The sequence below is a fragment of the Mauremys mutica genome, chromosome 5, assembly GCF_020497125.1.
Source record: "Mauremys mutica isolate MM-2020 ecotype Southern chromosome 5, ASM2049712v1, whole genome shotgun sequence".
Lineage (NCBI taxonomy): Eukaryota > Metazoa > Chordata > Testudines > Geoemydidae > Mauremys > Mauremys mutica.
This window is the reverse complement of record NC_059076.1, coordinates 82,585,636-82,604,844: the sequence shown is the minus strand read 5'-3', so window position 1 is coordinate 82,604,844 and position 19,209 is coordinate 82,585,636. Positions and strand designations below refer to the sequence as shown.

General features: G+C 44.7%; 1 long non-coding RNA gene across 1 annotated transcript; it reads right to left on the bottom strand.

The window, feature by feature from the left end:
- Nucleotides 1-11,703: 11,703 nt before the first annotated feature.
- Nucleotides 11,704-18,911, bottom strand: LOC123370863. Its single transcript, XR_006579600.1, has 3 exons — nt 18,703-18,911; nt 18,201-18,518; nt 11,704-11,979 (listed from the first exon to the last, which is right to left on the bottom strand). It is a non-coding gene; the product is annotated as an uncharacterized LOC123370863 (long non-coding RNA).
- Nucleotides 18,912-19,209: the final 298 nt, after the last annotated feature.

Below are 19,209 nucleotides of genomic sequence, written 5' to 3'. Positions count from 1 at the left end.
GGACTTTATTTAATCCCATCAGCAGATGGAAATTCGGGATGAAGACTACTATTAAATTCTTACTTCCCTCTGTTGTGCCACTGTAAACAGCTCTGCAGTGTAAAACCACCCTCTGTTGTGAGGCTTCATCATAATCAAGAATCACGTAGTGTAAGCTTAGAGAGTAAAATTACAGAGAGAAATGAAGGTCTTAACTGAATCTCTTCCCTACGTGCATATGTGTGTGTTCTCAACACCTTAATGGTTGCTTTAAACATTCTTTTGTATATAATAAATTGATATGTGGAGCTGGTAACACCACCTGTTACTAAGGTTACCAGACACTTCTCATTATATGACCCTGTTTCCAGCTGTTTATAACCTTGCTAATATTCCACTATTTGGGCTGAAAATTTCCATGCCGGGGGTCTGCCTCAGTATGTTTTTTTTTAAACCTTTGGTTCTGAGAATGAAACAAGGGAAAAATACGTTTTGCCCATCTTAAATTCTTGAGACCCTTTCTTTGGAAAGCTCCATTGCCCAAATGATTTGGAGCAGGGGCTTGACATTTGGCAGGAGGGTTGGCCTTTGTGTCGGGGATGTGCCTTGTGCATCCTTGTGAAAATCTGCATTATGTGGCCAAGTTATCAGCCTCTGAAAAATTGCAGTTTGCACATTCTCAATAGACAAGTCTTCGATTTTAGTAGCTAAAGTTTCTGAATATTCTCACAGCTCCTAGTGCTGACCAAATTGTGCACATGCTATCCCCACAAAACAAGTGCCCGTGCACCATCCCCTCACCGCTCCAATGTGTGACAGGACTGTACATGCACAGTCCTACAGAGCATGCTCCAGTCCAGAGCTATGGGGCTAAGAAGGTCTTTCACTGTAATTACTGCTCCAGACCATGGTGAGGCCAGCCATTGGCACTGAGAGCATAGGAGCCTCTCTCTCCTGTGCTTTCAATGTTGCTGGCACACAGGCAGCATGGAGGTGATGAAAACAGTATATAAACCTGAACAGAACAGAGGAGAATGCTGACTGATTCAAATGCAGAGGGGACAGAAGTCAGACGAGGTGGAAGGAAAGGATTAGACTGAGACAAGGACTCTGACAAGAATGAGACTGGAAGGGACAGGAGAGAAACTGTGACTGGGAGTTGGAGCAGGGAAACTGGGCAAGATGTCTGGGAGCTGCGGGAAAGAGCAAGTTGGGGCTGGTTGGGCCAGGAGACTGGGATTGGGACTCATTGAGCAAGAAGACTGGGCTTAGGAGCCAGCGAGGGAAATGGGGACTAGGAGCCAGTTGGTTGAGTGAAGTGTGATGCTTCCCAGGATCACCCAGGGTTGTGACGCACCTCACAACCGCCTGCCTTTAGCGTGAAGAAGTCTTGTCTGTACCTGCTGTGGATCAGCTCCCTGAAACCACCTGTCTTTGGCGACACAAGCACTTCCTTCCAGGCCTCCACAGGCCTCACTCTGTACAGGTAAGCAATAGGTACATGCCAACCCCTGAGCTCTCCAAACGTCCCTCTAGAGTGCTCAGTCCCTGCTCCACTGAGCACTCACAGAACTCACCAGTCCGCTGAGGGAGGGGAACACAGTGAATGAAGAGCTGGCAGGAAGGGTGGATACTGGGGCTGGCTGGACAAGCCATCAGGGCAGGGCCAGTGTAACCACTAGGTGAACTAGGTGGCCACCTAAGGCACCAAGGTTTGGGGGCGCTGAAAAGCAGTGACCAAAGTTTTTTTTTACACTCCAGTATTCATTTTTGAAAGTTTATAATAAGCGATGCTCCAGGGGGAGGGGAGAGGGAGGGCGCAAGGTGGAAGTTTTGCCTAGAGCAAAAAATATCCTTGTGCTGGCCCTGCATCAGGGGAGGGATGAATGAAACAGGGAGAGGAGAGCCAGATCTGCCAACGAGGTGGGATGTAGGGGGAGAACTGGGACTGGCTGGGCAAAGGCACTGGGACAAGGAGTCAGCGAGGGAAGACCGGGATTGGATGAGGAGCTTGGGGAGATAGACTGGTACTGGGAGCCAGTGAATGGAGGAGAGGCAAGACAAGTCAAATGAGAAGCTGGGACTGGGGAACTGGGACTGGCTGGGCAAGGAATCTGGGACTGAGATGAGAAGCCTGAGGAGTGATGGCTGGTACTGCATTAGCAAGGAGATTGTGACTGGGATGAGAAGCCAGGTGTGGAGAGGACATAAGGTGTCAAGTTTGGGGGAAATGGGCAGAAGAGTCTATGCCCATTAGAGAACAATCCCCTCCAGAGCATGGAATGGAACCCAAGATTGCCAAGACTCATCATTCCTCTGCCATCAGTAGATATCTGTGAAATTCACTGGCAAAATGTGTCTACTGCTGGAACACATAGATATGACAACCTACTATTGCTATCAGTTATTGTAGTAGCTCAAGTGGCAGAGATCCATGAGGTGGATCTAAAGTTCCAACCCTACTGATGACCTGTGTAGGCATCAATATGATGCCACATGATGGCATTTTTTCCCCAGTTTGCTCTTTTTGAAAAACCTAGGAAATTACATATCAAAAATGCATTCTCAATGAGACTGAAGCTATAGACGGCCCTTAGTTAAAATGCCCTCTTTCAAAATGACCAGTCTTCCATTGTTTACAATGGGAGTGAAGTCAAGCTGCCTCAGGGAAGATGATGGCCCCCTATGCTGTCAAGAGTGGGGGGGGGGGGCGGGGAGGAACACTGGAAGGAGCAGGTTAATAGAAGCAGTGGCCATCTTTACTAAGGACAAGCTGTGGCCTCTATGTCATGGAGAATAATAAGAGATAGTGGCCATTTTGAAAAAAGGCAGTTCTTTGTGGAATTCTCTGAAGTAGAACATTTTTCTTAAGTCTCTACTGATGGAGAAACTTACAGATATGAAGAATGATGGCAAAGATGACCATTACTGCACCAGCACTTGTCCTTCAGAAGCTCAGATTTTGGTTTTTGTTTTGCTTGTTTTTTGTTTTTGTTTTTGAAAGCAAGTCTGTAGCCATTATGGTTATGAAAAAAACATTAAAAAGTCTGGAACAATAGTTTTGAGAGGTGTGAAGTACCCATTCATCTCAAAGAGGGGTGAACTCACATGCCAAGTTACTAGGAGAGGGAGGCTATAGAGCTGCACCATTTACTATGATTAAGTTCTCATTTTGGTGCCTGAAGTGAGGAGTGTTTGGGAAATTCCCCAACTTTTGTTTTTCACCAATCAAGGCAAAGCCAACCCCAAGGTGCCTAGTTTTGCCCATGGGCTTATTGAAGCCCCACCAAAGGGAAGCCAAGCTAATGGAGCCCAGTGGAACCAAGTGGCAGCACAATCATATTCTGAACATTGCACTGTCTATTGTGAGCAGTCTAATTTTGGCAATCCACATGCATAACGTATTTGTGGACAGAGCCTTGCAGAGTATCACTCCCCAGTGAGTTGGGGAAAGGGAGCTAAATCTACAAAGACATCCATTCTTCCCAATGTTCATTTGGCATTTGAGTTTATAGAGTTAGCAAAAGTAAGCAAAGAGTTTAGGGCCATAACATAGAATCATAGAATTCAAGATCAGAAGGGACCATTATGATCATCTAGTCTGACCTCCTGCAAGATGCAGGCCACATAAGCCGATCCACCCACTCCTGAACTAATTCTCTCCCTTGACTCTGCTGTTGAATGCTCCAAATCATGATTTAAAGACTTCAAGTAGCAGATAATCCACCAGCAAGCGACCCCTGCCCCATGCTTCGGAGGAAGGCGAAAAACCTCCAGGGCCACTGCCAATCTACCCTGGAGGAAAATTCCTTCCCGACCCCAAATATGGCGATCAGCTGAACCCCGAGCATGCGGGCAAGACTCTCCAGCCAGACCCTCTGGAAAAGGCTAACAATATCCCAACATTGACCCTTTGTACTAATTACCAGTGTGGCACGTTATTGACCTATTGACTAAACCCGTTATCCTATCATACCATCCCCTCCATTAACTTATCCAGCTTAATCTTAAAGTCATGGAGGTCCTTCGCCCCCACTGTTTCCCTCGGTAGGCTGTTCCAGAATTGCACTCCTCTGATGGTTAGAAACCGTCGTCTAATTTCAAGCCTAAATTTCCTGACTGACAATTTATATCCGTTTGTCCTCGTGTCCACATTAGCACTGAGCTGAAATAATTCCTCTCCCTCCCTGGTATTTATCCCTCTGATATATTTAAAGAGTGCAATCATATCTCCTCTTATCCTTCTTTTGGTTAAGGAAAACAAACCGAGCTCCTCAAGTCTCCTTTCATACGACAGGCTTTCCATTCCTCGGATCATTCTAGTGGCCCTTCTTTGTACCCGTTCCAGTTTGAATTCATCCTTCTTAAACATGGGAGACCAAAACTGCACACAATACTCCAAATGAGGTCTCACCAACGCCTTATATAACGGAACTAGCACCTCCTTATCTCTACTAGAAATACCTCGCCTAATGCATCCCAAGATCGCATTAGCTTTTTTAACGGCCACATCACATTGCCTACTCATAGTCATCCTACGATCAACCAGGACTCCTAGGTCCTTCTCCTCCTCCGTTACTTCCAACTGGTGCGTCCCCAGCTTATAACTAAAATTCTTGTTAGTCATCCCTAAATGCATAACCTTACACGTCTCATTATTGAATTTCATCCTGTTACTAATACTCCAGTTTACAAGGTCATCCAAATCTCCCTGGAGGATATCCCGATCCTTTTCCGAATTGGCAATACCTCCCAACTTGGTGTCATCCGCAAACTTTATCAGCCCACTCCTACTTTTGGTTCCGAGGTCAGCGATAAATAGATTAAATAAAATCGGACCCAAAACCGAACCTTGAGGAACTCCACAGGTAACCCCCCTCCAACCCGACAGATCACCCTTCAATACGACCCTCTGCAGTCTCCCCTTTAACCAGCTCCTTATCCACCTCTGGATTTTCATTTCGATCCCCATCTTTTCCAATTTAACCAGTAATTCCTCATGCGGTACCGTATCAAACGCCTTACTGAAATCAAGATATATTAGACCCACCGCATTTCCCTTGTCTAAAAAATCTGTTACTTTCTCAAAGAAGGAGATCAGGTTGGTTTGGCACGATCTACCTTTCGTAAAACCATGCTGTAATTTGTCCCAGTTGCCATCGGCCTCATGCTCCGTAACCACTCTCTCCTTTAAAATTTTTTCCATGACTTTGCATACTACAGATGTTAAACTAACAGGCCTGTAGTTACCCGGGTCACTTTTTTTCCCCTTCTTGAATATAGGAACTATATTAGCTAATCTCCAGTCAAACGGTACAACCCCCGAGTTTAGAGATTTCCTTTGTCTGTGGCAGACTTGATGTATGCATGGCCTCCCAAACACATTTTAAGAACATATTTGCAAGACACATATATAACTCTTTGTTCACAACCCATGCATACAGTAACTCTTCACTTAAAGTCCTCCCGGTTAACATTGTTTTGTTATTATGTTGCTGACCTATTAGAGAACATACTCATTTAAATTCGTGCACTGTTCTGTTATAAGGTTGTTTGGCTCGCTCTGTTCCACACGCCTGCCTGGCACTCCTGCCAGGGAGTGGGGTTGGGGCGGGGCTTGCCCCATTCTGCCCGCCCAGTGTTCCAGATGGGGAGCGGGGTTAGGGTGTGGGGGCTGGCCCTGTTCCACCCACCCAGCATTCCAGCCAGGAAGTGGGGTCGGGGTTGGGGGCTTACCCCACTCCACTCACCCAGCATTCCAGCCGGGGAGCAGGCAAGCCCCCGACCCTGCTCCCCGACAGGAGTGCCAAGCGGGTGGAATGGGGCAAGCGCCCATTCCCCCCCCCCATCCCCCTGCAGGAGCACCGGGCGGGCAGAGCAAGACAAGCCTGCACACCCTAACCTCGCTATGCCCCTGTTTCAACCAGGCTTCACAATCATCATTGGTGAGTACAGTATTAAATTGTTTATTTAAAACTTATAATGTATATGTATATAATGTCTTTTGACTGTCGAAAAATATTTCCCTGGAACCTAGCCTTCCCTATTTAGATTAATTCTTATGGGGAAATTGGATTCACTTAATATCATTTTGCTTAAAGTAGCATTTTTCAGGAATATAACTACAATGTTAAGCGAGGAGTTTCTACATTACTCAATGATTTTCATGACCAGTGTGTTACCAGTTTTTGTATGATACCTTACTCGATACATTTTAATAGTACAATAATATTGTATACAATCTGTTGATTCAGTTTCTTATACTTCAGGGTTTAGACTTCAGGTTCTCCCCATGGGATATGTGGACCCTGGTTGTCACAGTAATACAACACCAGACTTTCTTGTATTCTCTTCATACATATAGTATATGAGGTTAAGAGTACCTGTAAATCTGACTCAAGGAACTAAGGAGTCCAAACTGCCCAGACCCTAGAGGGAGAGAAAAATAACTGGAGAGAGCTGAGGATGGCTGCATTACACAAATGGATGCTATTAAATCTTTATACTACTGCACCATCATGAATTTTGTATGTGCCACATATTTTATGGACACAAATAGCTATTTTAGAAATGCTATAGAAAGTTGTATTGGGACTCCGGGAAAAGATGTCAGGTGTAATTTGATTTATTGTTATAGAAAATCATGGTTCTGTTTTTCAGTGTTATACCAATAGCCTTGACAACTTGCAATTTACCTGCCATGAACAGCACATCCTGAAGATAAAGGGTTGTTTTGCATACTACAGTATTTCTTTCTATCTTCTGTGTAATAGTGATATTTCACATTAATTCCACTGGATGGCACTGAAGGAGACAAGATTGCATGTAAGCAGTTCCAGAAATTCAATATTACCTTTAAAAGTGACAATGGTTTCCTTGTTCAAGCTACTGCTGAAATATCAGGCAAATGTAGCTTAGTTTTCAATTCTGACACTGTATATTTGTAATCAAAGCCATCTCTTAAGCATTGTTAACTGTAGTTACAAGTAAGTTTGTGGAAGAAGCAAAATTGCAGAGTTAAGCATGACACTGGGGACCTGAATCTAAAATACTCCTCCCCCATGGGCATGCAGATGTAGGGATTTGATTTTGACCCACTCTGAGGTTCAGATTTCAAGATTTTGCACTGAAAACTTAAGATGTCTTTCATGACACTTAGGAAATCTGTAAAAATTAGTAACTCTTATAGTTACAAATGGAGTAATATTAAAGGATATTAGCTTGTAATCACATCTTTTTCACAAACACATAAGAGTTTGCAGCTATGAATCTCCTTGAATTAAAAACTTCTACCTGCATATGAGAAGCAGTGCAGTGTTTAGGAGAACATCCACATTTGGGTCCTTGTCCTACAAGGCTCTACACAGGGCCTCAATGTTTAGGAACTGCAACATCATACCGTGAAGGTACACAATTCTTCCCAATCACTCCGGCTCATAACCTGGGAGTCATCTTTGGGTCCTCCCTCTCTCTTAACCTGCACATCCCGACTGCACCAAATCTTATGTCATCTTCCTCCGTAACATCTCTATGATCTACTATTTTATCTCTGTCCACATCACCATAACTCTCATCTAGGCCTTTATCATCTTCCACCCTGACTACTTGTAGCCTTCTCTTCTCTGCCCTACCCTACCCACCTGACTCCCTCAAGTCCATTTAAAACGCTACTGCTAAGATTATCTTCCTGGCCTATTGTGACTATATCATTCTCTCCCTCCCACATTCCCTCCCATTGAATCTCTTCCTGTAGTCCCCTTTTTCTACAAGCTTCTTGTCCTTACCTTTAAGGCCCTTCACAATTTAGCCCTTTCCTGCTTATCCATTCTTGTATCTTACTGTGTCAGCATCTGTCATCTCCACTCTCAACCAATGGTGCCGGCCTCCATCTTCCAAGCCTGTGCTTTTATCATAAGCATGGTCATGCTTCCCAATAGGCCACCCTTCACACACAGAATGCCCTCACTGAACTATGCCACTACTCTGTCCTTCAGATGTCTCCTCAAGACCTACTTCTACCATGTTACCTATGGCAAATGCCAGAGGCTAGGCCAGTGGCCTGTAGGAACCACTGATGTCATTATTATTCCTTTATGTGTATATATCTATATGTGTCAACTTGAAACCTCAAGTTTATGTGACCACTTAAAGGCGATTGCATACAATTATGAGTTGATACAGAATCTGGGCTTTGGGAAAACAAACACTCCCAAAAGCTAGGAACTGGGGAATTGAACTGTCCAAGAAAATCACTCATTACTATCCCAGGCTTGATTATCACTGCCTTGCACCATGTGTAGTCATTCGAATCAAGGCAAAGTGGGCATAACATGCTACCAGAAAAAATGATAGCATTTTGAACCAACTTTGCACAAGTCCTGCCATGAATGCAAGGGACTGCACTAGATTAGCTCTTGAGGTCCCTTCCAGGCCTACGATTCTATGACTCTATGATTAAGTTTAAATCACTACACAAGGGGCAGGGAAATGGGGAGTCAGTGGCATAGCACAACAACTACAGGATTTCCTTTCACCTAGTTCTTATCTGCGTTGACTCCTCTTTAACCTTATAAGAGACATGTATTACAAACATCATCTTCTTCTAGCCTCAGTCTCATCAATGTGGGATTAGCTCTTCGAGTCCTTCTCTTCCATTCCAGTCTGTCTTGAAGCAGTTCCTTGGAAACTCCACAGATAATCAAATCCTTTTGTATGCCATCCATCCATCCATCCAAAACCAAATGAAGGTTGAGGGGAGATATGATTGGTATCTATAAATGCACCAGAGGGATAAATATGAGGAAGGGAGAGGAGTTATTTAAGTTAAGCAACAATATGGGACAGAAGAACAAATGGATATAAACTGGCCAGCAACAAGTTTAGGCTTGAAATTAGACGAAGGTTTCTAACCACCAGAGAAGTGAAGTTCTGAAACCGCCTTCCAAGGGGATCAGTGGGGGCAAAAAACCTAACTGGCTTCAAGACTGAACTTGCTAAGTTTATGGAGGGGATACTCTGAAGAGACTGCCTACAATGGCATGTAGCCAATCTGCGACTGCTAGCAGCATATACCTCCGACAGATAGTGATGGGACACTAGATGGGGAGGGCTCTGAGTTACTACAGAGAATTATTTCCCAGGTGTCTGGCTGGTGGTTTTGTCCCCATGTTCAGGGCTTAACTAATCATCATATTTGGGGTCGGGAAGGAATTTTCCCCTGGGTCAGATTGGCAGAGACCCTGGAGGTTTTTCGCCTTCCTCTGCAGCTTGGGGCATGGGTCACTTGCAGGTTTAAACTAGTGTCAGTGGTGAATTCTCTGTAACTTTAAGTCTTTAAATCATTATTTGAGGACTTTGGTAACTCAGCCAGAGGTTAGGTGTCTATTTCAGGAGTGGGTGGGTGAAGTTCTATGGCCTGCAATGTGCAGGAGATCAGACTAGATGATCTTGATGGTCCTTTCGGGCCTTTAAGTCTATGAATCTATGTAGTTTTCGATCTCCCAAAACTCTTCTCTTAGAGGTGGAGGGTAACACCCGGTTTCCTATATATTATTCCAATCTTCTTGTCACATGCCCAAGCCATATAAGCCTCAGCTTTTCTATAATTGGTATCACAGTCACAGTTCTTTCAATTAATTTGTTCCGAACATGGTCCATTCTTGTAACTTAGAGTTGCCAGGTGTCTGGTGCACTGTTCAGTCAGATGTACTGACTGGACACCAAAAGTCTGGTTACTCTGGGCGGGGGAGGTGCTGGGTCATCAACCTGCACCAGCTACTGCTCAGTTGGGGTCGCCTCCTATCTGTAGGCAGGCAGGAAGGCTCTGCATCAGGCTGCAGCTCCTGTCCCAGCCCTGGAGCAGAGGGAACCCAGCTGGGGGCAGGGAGGGAAGGAGGTGGAGAGGATTGAGCGAGGAAGAGGGGGCAGGGGGCAGAGCAGAGAGCAACGGGGGGAGTTAGTGGGGGACAGGGCTTTGGGAGGAAGAAGTAGAGTAGGGGGCGGAGGCTTGGGGGGAAAAGGCAGAGCAGGCAGTAGGCCTGGGGAGAAGAGGCGGTACAGGGCCAGGGCCTTGGGTGGAAGAGGTGGGACAGGGGCTGGAGCCTGAGAGAACAGGCAGAGCAGGCGCTAGGCTGCAGGGGAGGAGGTGGGCAATCCTAATATAACTCCAAACTTCCATCTTAACATTTTTATTTCCACCGTGTTCAAGATCAGCTCCTGTCTCTTCCTCAGTTCCCAGCATTCAAAGCCTGCAAGAGTGCAGGCCTAATTATTGTCTTGTAGATCTTACTTTTTAATTTGATAGACATTCTCTTATCACAGGTCATTCTGCTTGAACTTCTGTACCTTTGATAGTGGCTTGTCTTCCTGCCAGGGATCATCGAATCTAAACAGACCATCTGCTTTATTTCTGCTGATTTTCATGCCATTTCTTTCAAGTACACACCTCCACCTCTCTAAATCTTCTTTCACTTCCTCTTTTCTCTCCCACTCCAGGGGCGCTGGAACTGGAGGGCCAGGTGAGCTCTGGTCCCTCCACTTTTAAAAGTGGGCAAGCAATGCCCACCCACTTTTTAACATGGGTGTAGTTTGGAGAGCAGGGGGTCATGTGGCCCCCCAAAAACTGCAAGCCTTGGGCAGGTGTGGAGGGCGGGAATGGGGCTGTGCTTCGTGGCGAGGGAGCTGATAAGGCACTCAGCTCCCTCACCCTGAAGTGCAGCACCTGTGGCACTGCTCCATGCCTGCCTGAGACTCAGAGGTTGTGCCAGCCTCTTCCTGGTTGGGGACTGAAGTAGGCCTTAGGCCTTCCCTCACCACGGAGCTCTGCCCCTTGCTCATCTTTGTCCCCTTTGTGGCTCCATCCCCTGCTCCTCTTGTTCCCCCCAAAGTCCCACTCCTGGCCAGGCTGGAAGTCAGAGCTGGGCCATGATAAGAGCTGCCCAAGGAGCCTGGGCCACTGTGGAGAGCCCAGGGCAGATGGAGGATCTGAGGCTCCCCACAGCAGCCCAGGTTACCTGGGTGGCTCTTACCACAGCCCCACTCCAGCTTCTGGCTTGGCCAGGGGCAGAGCCACGGGGGAAGAAAAGGAGCAGGGGGTGGGGCCACGGTGGGGGTGGGGCCTTGGGGTAAGAGGAGGAGCTGGGGTGGGGCCATGTCCCCCCCCCCACTTCTACTGAGGTTCCGGTACTCCTGTCTCCGACAAGCACAACCTCATCTGCAAACAGCATACACTTGGGGTACCACTTCCTGAATGGTTTCTGTACACATACTTTATCCTTGTTTCAATGCTGAATTTGTTTTCTATTCAAGGATATCAAAGCATTTAAACAGCAGTAGCAAAAAAATCCTCACAGCCCCTCTGGGAGGTAGGTAAGTAATGTTATCCTTGTTTCATAGATAAGAATTTGCAGCAGAGAGGTGGGATGACCAGATGTTCCTATTTTATAGGGACAGTCCTGATTTTTGGGTCTTTTTCTTATATAGGTTCCTATTACCCCCTCATCCCCGTCCTGATTTTTCACACTTGCTCTCTGGTCACCCTACAGAGAGGTTAAGTGACTTGTGCAGCTGAGGTTAGAACCCAGATCTTCTGTATGCCAGTTTCAGTACATTAATCACAAGGCCATCTTTCTGCCTTTCTAGAGACAAAGCACTGTTTAAGCTCTGAAATGTGACCCTTAATACAATATAGATAATTTGTGTGTGTGGTAATTACAAAGGGGCTGACTGCATAACCATGGCCTTCTCAGGAAACTTATTAAGACCTCCAAAAACAGTCTATACTTATTTGGAAAGAGTGTTAAGTTTAATGTTTATGCAAACTATAGTGCTTAGTGGCAAAAGTTAGTATGTTGGTAAACAGAGGAAGTGGAACAAAAAGTCTATATCAGGGACAATGTTCATCATGACCTCTTGGAGAGAGGGCAACACAGTATCTTCTCTATATTATTTTGAAAGGTGTTCAAGTAGTCTGGTTGGCAGCTTCACTCCATTATTTCACATCTGTTTGATAGACAGAAGAGACAGAGATTTTTATTAGAATGTAGTGAACCAGCAATAATTAGCCCATGGCAAATTAGTGCAGAGCTATGTTACATAATACATGTAGGCATAATGGATTAAGATTTGACACCTGTGAAATTATGAAAATGATGAAAATTAATAACTTCCTGAGACTGGAATGATTGTTGCTGGTGTTCTGTAAGTTGTTTAATGTCACAGGGAGGGAGCTGGTTCCCTGAAGATGTGAGCAATCATTGTAAACTTCATAATGCCCTCAACCCATTTTTTTACCCAGTGTATATGGCAGACGGTACTCACAATAGCAGCAACATAGATTTAAAAAACTAACACTGCTAAAATACAGAAACACAGAGAAAGGAGGCAAGAAAAGTGACATTTTGATATTTTGCATATTTTTTTAAATCTTTTTTTGATAGTATCTTCTATTAGAGTTTTTTTTTTCCACTGTATCTGCCAGGAAAATTTGTGCATTCCTGAGTAGAAATCTGACTTTTAAAGTCAGTCACTTAGCAAAATGCTTTTAAAAGGAGACACACAAAAAAAAAACATTAACCATGAAAACATTGTAAATATTTATAGGCAATATATGTTTAATTTCCTGACAGCTTTAATTAAAAAACCCAGCCAATAGCAGTAGATTATAAATTTTAAGGATAAAGTTGTTTCTGGCATAGAATGGCACTTTTTCTTCCAAACAAGACATTACTAGTTTGGGGTCACAGTCTCTCCTGCAACCCAGCCAGCATAGTTGGGACTATGTGGTAGTGGCAATACTACAGCTTTTTAAAGGGTGCAGCATCCAGGCATTGTGCTTGCTAAGCACTGCAGGCCCACTTCAACATCACCCCCAATTCAGAGCTTTAACTTAAAGAAACAAACAAAAAAATCTTCAGTCCTGTTACTGGCTCCTCTATGCTACTCTGGTGTTGCATAGGAACTGCTGCATAAAGCTGGCTACATGGATTTCCCCAATGTAGAGGAAAATCCCAAGTTGAAAAGAACCAGCCATAACCCACATTGTGGGTGACGGGTGGTGGGGCATGACCTGAAGACAAGTGGCATGCTGGAGCACCACTGAACTTGGGCTGTCTCCTGGCTGTTGAAATGGAATCTTGGGACTGTAAGTAGCAAGGCAAAATCTAGAGCAGCCCTCGGGGTGCTCAAAGTTACAATGGGGGGTGCACTGGCCCCAGGCTTGTCCCTGGATCAGGGAACCACAGAGATGGCATAAAGTAACCAAAGGTGGTATTTTAGCAAAGATATACAGCTAATGTGCTCTCCTCATGGCCTCTGGTCTTATATAGAGCACAGCTCAGTCAGGCTGGAGAATTGAGTCCATGATAGCCTTTAGTGTCTTTGGAAGACTAGGTAATGATACCTGTCTTTACATTTGCTATTTGCAGGGACAAAAAAGTTGCCCAAATTTACAACAGCTGCAAATAGGTGAGATGTAGGTCCATGTCTTTCATGCAGATGACTCTTAGGATAAGGGCAGATCTACACTTAAAAATGTTGGGATTCCTTTTTCCACTTGGCTTATCCAGAACACCTTGTCTAATTCTGGGAGAATATTTCATCCAAACAATTCTCTGGGATCCAAAAAAATTCAGTTTGACTCCAGATTTTGTCACTCAGGTTCCTTTATTTGGCATACAGCAAAAGTATGCTGAGTTGATCAGACTCAAGCGTAGGGGATGGGACTGGACTGGACCATACCACACATCCAAAACTACACAGAAAATCTCTTCCTATATATACACACATTTATATACCACACTGCATTTACTATACATTGCATCACACACCTTTGGATTGGTTTAGTTACTTTGCAGGAACCAATCCCTGTGCATCATGCTCTGTCCATGCATTGTCCATGCTCAACCTCATCTTTACATTCCTAACTTATCTTGTCCATTGTTACTAAATGGTTCTCAGGGTATTCTCCCTTTTATCTTAGCTGTCTCAGACATTCTGTCTTTTTAGTCAACTGATCTATTTACTTATATTTAGTACAGGGGTCGGCAACCTTTCAGAAGTGGTATGCTGAGTCTTCATTTATTCACTCTAATTTAAGGTTTTGCGTGCCAGTCATACATTTTAACGTTTTTAGAAAGGCTCTTTCTATAAGTCTATAATATATAACCAAACTATTGTTGTATGTAAAGTAAATAAGGTTTTTAAAATGTTTAAGAAGCTTCATTTAAAATTAAATTAAAATGCAGAGCCCCCCGGACCGGTGGCCAGGACCCAGGCAGTGTGAGTGCCACTGAAAATCAGCTTGCGTGCTGCCTTCAGCGCGATAGGTTGCCTACCCCTGATTTAGCACAAACATTCTGTTTTCAGCCTAACGATCTGTTTACCTCCCTAATTCTATCCTCCTAGAAATGAGGCCTCCCTTCATGTGTTAATTACTCATGTCAGGCCAGGTCTCAGCTGCAGGTCAGAGACTGAAAAAGGACAAGCAAAGAATCAGACTCCCTGATGTCTGGCCTCCTCCCTCCCTTTGTGAAAAGTTCACATGGAACTTATGGGGTGTGGAAAAGAGCCAGGCAGGAAAGTGGGAGTCAGCCCAAGAGGAATGATAGCTGGCTGGACCTGTCCCAGTTCTCCTGACAGAGGGAATCAGGAATTCTTGTTCCCAGAGAAAGAGCATGAGAGAAGAAAGGAAACAGCCAGCCTGACACAGAAAGAGCAGGAGACGCACAGACAAGTGAATCTGACTTGGCCACATAGAATTTCCCTTCACAAGAGGAAACTGAGCCATTTCCTAGCCAGGGAAAAAAGGATCCAGAGCCAGCTGCAGGAGAGACCTTCAACTCGGCCCCAGCTACCATGAGGCAGCTGATAACCTGGGGAAAAGAGAGGGACTTCCTGGGCTGATAAGAACAAACTAAGTTATCAGGGGGCTGTCCCTGCCAAAAAAAATTAGATAGTGTCAAAATGATATTCAACAGCTATTCTATTATTTTTTAACTGTAGGACCCCCTCCCCCAATTAAAAACATTGTTTTCATCCCATTTAACTGACTGAGGTAAACTCTAGGGCAGTGGTTCCCAAACTTGTTCCGTCGCTTGTACAGGGAAAGCCCCTGGCGGGCCAGGCCAGTTTGTGTACCTGCCGCGTCTGCAGATTTGGCTGATCGTGGCTCCCGGTGGCTGCGGTTTGCTGCTCCATGGCCCGGAGCAGTGAACCGTGGCTACTGGGAGCCGCGATCGGCCAAACTTGCGGACGCAGCAGATAAACAAACTGGCCCGGCCCGCCAGGGGCTTTCCCTGTACAAGCGACGGAACAAGTTTGGGAACCACTGCTCTGCGGGGGAAACTCTATGGCAAAAGTCAACCGCTAACTAACAGAGAGGAGCCTGACCTTGACCAGATAACATGTATTAAAGTGACAACTTGTTGTGCCTGCTCTAGGGTTTCAACATGTTAGTTAACATAAAAAATACACCTTTTTTCTTAGTGAAGCCAAGGCCCTAGAATTTAACTCAACCAGTTCAGCACATGTTAAAGAACAAATTGCTATGTTTTGACTAGAGCTGTAGGAGATGTTAGATTTAACTAGCTAACATGATCTATTATCACACCTTTAAAGACTAGTCAGAACAAACCCTCAGCTGTCCACCTTGAAGCCTACATCTTTTTCCTGAATGGTTATGATTAATTTTGAACTCAGCAGTTTGTGTGAGTAGTTCATGTTATTTCATCCAATGTGCATTACCTTGCATTTGTCAAGACTGAATGTTACTTCCTTTTGTGATGCCTAATTACCCAGCTAGGTTACATCTGTCTCAAGTTCCTTTGAATTTCCTTAGTCTTGACTATTCTAAATAATTGTCAGCCATCTTGTTTTGCCGCCCTTTCCAAGTTCCTAAATGAATATATTAAACACATTGGTCCTAGTGTCACTTCTGGGGGCACCATGTTGTTAATCTGTGGTAAACTGATCATTTTTTCCTACCCTATTTTCTCCCGCATACACTTTCTAATTCATGACAAATGTCATCTTTCATTCCTTGACTACTTAGTTTCTTTGATAGCCTATTCTGAGGGATTTTGGTCTTATCTAGACTGGGGATTTGCCCCTTTTACAGACATTGGAGGCCTCTAGTGTAGCTGCACCAGTGTAACCCCCAGTGTAGACTGGCAAAACAGTTATTTCTGCCAGTGCAGCATACCCTGGTTTAAGGGGTAAGTGTTAACAATTGAAATAGCAGCTTTACCCACCCACACTAGGGGTTTGCACTGGTTCTGGAGGCTGGCCACCAATGGCTGGAATCAGGGCAAATCCCTAGCATAGGCAAAGGTTTGTCAAAGACTTTTTAAAGGCCAAATAAATTATATCAGCTGCTTTTCCTTCATCCACTGTTTTGTTGACACACTCAAAGAATCTTAGTAGATTAGAGAGATCAAGATGCAAATTAATGATGATTACAGCACTGGATTTGCTGTGCCCGATGTAAAACATAAAACAAAAACATGTCAATTAAAAATCAAAAGTGGGTCCAGTGCAAAAACAAATAGATCCTAATAGACCAAATGTTTTTTGTGTGAAATTGAACAACCTGCTTTGGGAAAATAAATATTAAAAACACCCAGATTACCTACAGCCAGCCTTTGCAAAAATCTATTTGCAGATTTGAGATGCAGCAGAACATAAATTACTCTCTCGCCTCTCCTATGCCTGTTTCAGGCAAGAACAAGAAGTTCAATCAATAGAAAGGCTTAGGAAAATTTAATATCTGGAACAATGCCAGCATCCAGACAATGAGCCAGCTCTTTAAACGCCCATTCTTGAGCACACTGAAGTAACTGACCAGATCAGAATGAGCAGAATCAAGACCTACAACAGAGGAAATGAGAACTCCAGAAGAGCTCGCCAGTTCTTTTAGATGTAACACCCTTCTAGCTATGCATCATGTAAGCCAATCAGCCCTGAGTAGGGCTTTGTCCTGACGGGAGAGTAGAGCTAGGGGGCAAACGTTGAGAGATGGCCAGAAGAAAATGAAATGAGATTTAATATAGATAAATGTAAGGTAATACACCTGGGAAGAAATAATCAAAATGGGAGGCTGCTGTTTAGAAAACAGTAGTGGGAAGAAAAGCCTGCAAGCAACAGCAGATTAATTACTGTGGATAGAAGCTCAAAATGTAACATGGTTGCAAAAATAGAATGCCATTCTGGCGCCATAAGGGTGGGGTTTGCAACCATGATTGTATATGGATCACTTATAAAACAAAACAGATGTGATGATAATGCTCTGTATTAGCTACAAACCTCACACTGGGCCTGAAGGGCAATACTGGATCCAAGTAGCCCTGCTCTTCTGGGCCTGCCAAGCATGCTCTGCCTGGACGAGTGGGTTGAAAGGAGCTCAGGAGCCCAGACACATGGTGGTGGACAGGCTGCTGGAGAAATGTCGCTTTCTCTGGGAATCCAGACAGAAGGTTGAGCCTGAGAGGGGATCACAGACTGGGTCAGGCCCACAGGCAGAGCCTTCTCCAACCACCACCCCCTTTGAGATCTTGCAGGGCCTGCTCATTTGGACTTTTTGTTAAGCAATTGATTGTTTGAACAATAGGGGCCATGCTGCAAACTAAGGGAGCACATAGTTAACAAGTAGCCCAGGATGGCAGACTTAGATTCTCTGCAGGGAGGAGCCTGCTGGTCTTACTTTCCACAGGGTCCTTGACTGGGGCCTTGTGGAAAGGAAAGACCCAGGTCCTCCTATCACTCCCCATGTAAGGGAAAAGGCTCAGAGGCAGGTGGAGGCTCTAAGCACTCCCATCCTGGGGTCAAAAACCAGACATCTCTACTGCCCCTGATAGACAGACAAGGGGCTGGAGGTCAGGTGCGCTAACTTCTAGGCCACCCAGCCCTTTGAGCACCCTATCTCATACCCATAAAATACAAATTACTAGTAACAATTATGAGTTTTCAACTTGAGAAACAACAAGTCTCCTAATCACAAACTTCTGATGAATTTGTAAAGAAGAACTTTCCTTTTTTCTCTCTGGGATTTGGTTTACAATGACATGTTGAATGATGGTTTAAAGTGATCATTTTGATACTGTAGCTAAGAATGAGAAAAAAACAACAACCCTTTTTTTTATAAAAAACAGTCAAAGAAAAGGACTATGTTTGAGAAACTATGCATAGAATTAAGATTATCTAAGGCATCTGTGGAAAAGTCTACTCACCACAACTGCACCCCATTGTGGCTGGGCAGGGTGTAGGGGCCTCCTTCTTTACTGCCCCATGATGACAGCTGCTCTAGCCCTGCAGTGGTCTGCCTCTTCCTGTGACTTGGCCCTCAAGCCAACTCACTTTTAGTCCTGCCCTTTCCAGGGAAGCCCAAGTCAGCATGCCAATTGTCTGGCAGCTTCATATCATTCATATCAGTCCAATTTCAGGCTTTTGGGGCCTGCCAGTCCTTGTCTCCAGGGTCTTCACTCCCTCACCTTCGTAGGCCAGAAGGGGAATGCAGGCTCATCTAATCAGGTTCCAGCCCAGGGACCCTGTATAAAGAAGAGGAGGCCTGTTTTTTCAGACCACCTGATGTTTCCCTGCGCTGCTTCCTACCGTGGTCTGTAGCTAGGTCTTCCCCAGAGTCTCTTCCCCGGCTGACTTTTCTGCAAGTCCCAAAACAAAAGGGGAACTGAACTTTTTATGAGAAACAAAAAAGTCCTGCACCAGACCTACCTGTCCTAAGGAGGATCTGACTCTCATATGTCTCTGGTTGGGTCCTAACCCCAGCTGATCCTTTGTTTCAGGAAGCTGCAAGACAGTCTCCGATTAGAATCTGGCCCTAGCCAGGCCTTCCTTCACAGGACTAGCTCAAGAATTCTCCTCCCTTTCTCAGTCAACCACCACTGAGCTATACTTTTCTTCTTTTATCTCCTCCTTCCAGGCTTGACACCTTGCACTTGGGGGTGGAGCTGCCTGGGCTGACAGGCTCTCATTAATCCCTCCTGGTCAGCATGGGGACTGTATCCCCCATCTTTTCGATACGGACTCATTACAATGACAAGATTCAGTATGAGGAAATTCTTTTGCTGGGAGACTAATCACCAAATGTCAAGATGTTTCTTATTTAAACAAGACATATTGCTTAATGAACATACTTAACAGATAATGAACAACAGTTTCAAAATTATCTACGTTCCATACAAGACTGGGTGAAACATTTAATTGACATGTTGAGAAGTC